This window comes from Equus asinus, chromosome 6 (assembly GCF_041296235.1).
Source record: "Equus asinus isolate D_3611 breed Donkey chromosome 6, EquAss-T2T_v2, whole genome shotgun sequence".
In the NCBI taxonomy this organism is placed as follows: domain Eukaryota; kingdom Metazoa; phylum Chordata; class Mammalia; order Perissodactyla; family Equidae; genus Equus; species Equus asinus.
Window position 1 is genome coordinate 30,995,644 of NC_091795.1, and position 2,453 is coordinate 30,998,096.

Genomic DNA, 2,453 nt, shown 5'->3' on the forward strand with positions numbered 1-2,453 from the left:
AATTAACGTGGAACCTAGAGCGAGACATGGGGCCATGGCAGGAGAACGTAACCAACTCTTGACAGACACACTGGGCAAACATCAACGTCTCTGAGCTTCTGTTTTCTCCGCTGTCACGGGGAAAATTTTTCCTGCTGTACTCATCTTGTAGACCGACTAAGGTAAGCAAGGAAATGATTGTGACGGGGAGGTGCAAAAACAGGCAGGGGCGGGCGCCCAGGCGGCCGGCGCAGGGCCTCTGCCGAGCGCCTGCAGGATGAGCCACAGGTGCACGCAGGGGCTCTGGCGGTTGCTCCACCTCCTGCTCACGGCCGCCTGTATTGGGCTCCTCGTCTGCCGGTACTCCGCGGAGAGGGGGCCAGGCCCGGGGCCAGGGATGCAACGGGCCTGTAGCCACCCCCAGACCTGGGTCGTGAAGCGGTTCCCGCGCTTCCGGCAGATATTCTCTCTCCCCACCCCGGTGCTGCTGTGGGACGGCCTCTTCACTAAAGAGCTCCGGGACAGCCTGAGCCAGATCAGAGCTCCCTATGGCTGGCAACGTCTCCCTCACCAAGCCATCGCCTCCACCCTGCCCCTTCTAAAGGGCTCGGAGAGCGCGCAGCGGTTCGCCGCCTCCGAGAAGCCGCGTCGGTCCTGCATTCGGTGCGCGGTGGTGGGCAACGGAGGAATGCTGAATGGCTCCCGCTAGGGTTGGCTCATCGACGCCCACGACTACGTCTTCAGAGTCAATGGGTGCTGTGATCAAAGGCTTCGAGGCTGACGTGGTCACCAAGACCTCCTTCTACGGTTTCACTGTGAACACCATGAAGCACTCCATCATCAACTACAGGAACCTGGGCTTCACCTCCGTGCCGCAACGACGAGGCTTGCGCTATGTCTTCATCCCTGCAAGCATCCGCGCCTACGTGATGCTGCGATCGGCCATTCTGGGTGTGCCTGTTCCCAAGGGAGTTGACAAGCCTCAGACCTATTTTGGACCAGACGCCCCTGCAGGTAAATTCAAGCTATTACATCCAAACTTCATCCACTACCTGGTAGAGAGGGTTTGAAGAACAGCTTGATGAACACAGACGCTAAATATATATACATGCCCAGTACTGGGGCCCTCCTCCTGCTGACAGCTTTACATACCTGTGACCAGGTTAGTGCCTATGGATTTATTACGAAAACTACTGGAAATTTTCTGACCACTATTTTGAACAGGAAAAGAAGCCACTGAAATTTTATACAAACCATGATCTGCAACTTGAGGCCGCTCTGTGGAAGGACTTACACGAGGCTGGCATCATTCAACTGTACCAGCGCTGATTCCAGAATTCCCGAGCCCTTTGCTTCTCCTTCCAAAGCCATGGCTCTCTTCCTCTCAGTGGTCAAACCCTTTTTCTTTTCTTTTCAACCTATAAGAGGGGCTCCAACTCCCCTCTACCCCTCCCCTTCTTCCCAACGGGATATAGAAGGTGGATTCACAACTCTCGTCAAATGTGAGACACCTCATCTTGTGTTTGACTCTTCCAAGAAAACTCCCCTGTGGGTCTTAGATAGATGTCCCAAACTTAGCCAAGGAAAAGTAGACTGCTTTGCTGAATTTCTTCTAAAACGGAAGCTAACACTCTTAAGAAGATAAGAAGATGTACCCTCAGCTGGCAAGAGGCAGGCCTACCTCAGAGCTGAGCATCTTGAAGCCAGCATCTGGTACTGTGCTACTTTAGGAATGTCAGTGGAGCCATTCAAGACCTATTGCTTAAGCAAGATAAGGCAGCAGTGCTGGCACATGCAGGATGCCTAGCCCCAAACCCCCCACTGTCTATGTCAAGATTTCACAGAACACTCCAAAGCAGTTCTTCAGCAACTCAAGGCTAAGTCTTGAGAACCTTTCTGTAAAGATGTTAATTCTCTGAGAACATGGTCAGCTTGCTTCTGCCCCGTGGGGAGGGTAGTATTCTTTTCTGATAAAGTGGGAGTGCAAAAAGATGCAGAAGAGACAAGCCAATTTGAGAGTAAATCCATGGATGACAAATGACCATTTGTCTTTTTTTTTTTTTGCCTTGTAGAAGTAGAGAAAGCATATAATGCAGGCTGAAGTGTGGAGATCACTCTTACAATTCAAGAACCACATGAGGTTTCTGGGTGTTTCATGGTGGTGCCAGTTACACGAAAGGCTGCCTGCCACTGAAAGAAATTCTGGTACAGATTTATTACCATCTTGTTACAAAAAAAGATGGCATTAATGGGTAATGAACCCTCAGTCAAATTATGATTTCAATTAATTTGAACTGAGGTACCCGGTAATCAGTTTAATAATTTTAAACAGAATAGAGCTGTACCTTCTGGGCTTTTATTGGGACTTGGTTGCTTCCCAGACCAGTTTAAGGATGTCATCCAACAGATTAACCCATTTAAGCATTGCTGGTAATTTACAGTCTTGGTAACTAGTAGCTTTGGACGGTTTCATC

The 2,453-nt window shown here is 50.2% G+C and overlaps 1 pseudogene; it reads left to right on the forward strand.

Annotated features, from left to right (window-relative positions):
• Positions 1-256: 256 nt before the first annotated feature.
• On the forward strand, positions 257-1,308 carry LOC106838642 (alpha-N-acetylgalactosaminide alpha-2,6-sialyltransferase 2 pseudogene; annotated as a pseudogene).
• Positions 1,309-2,453: the final 1,145 nt, after the last annotated feature.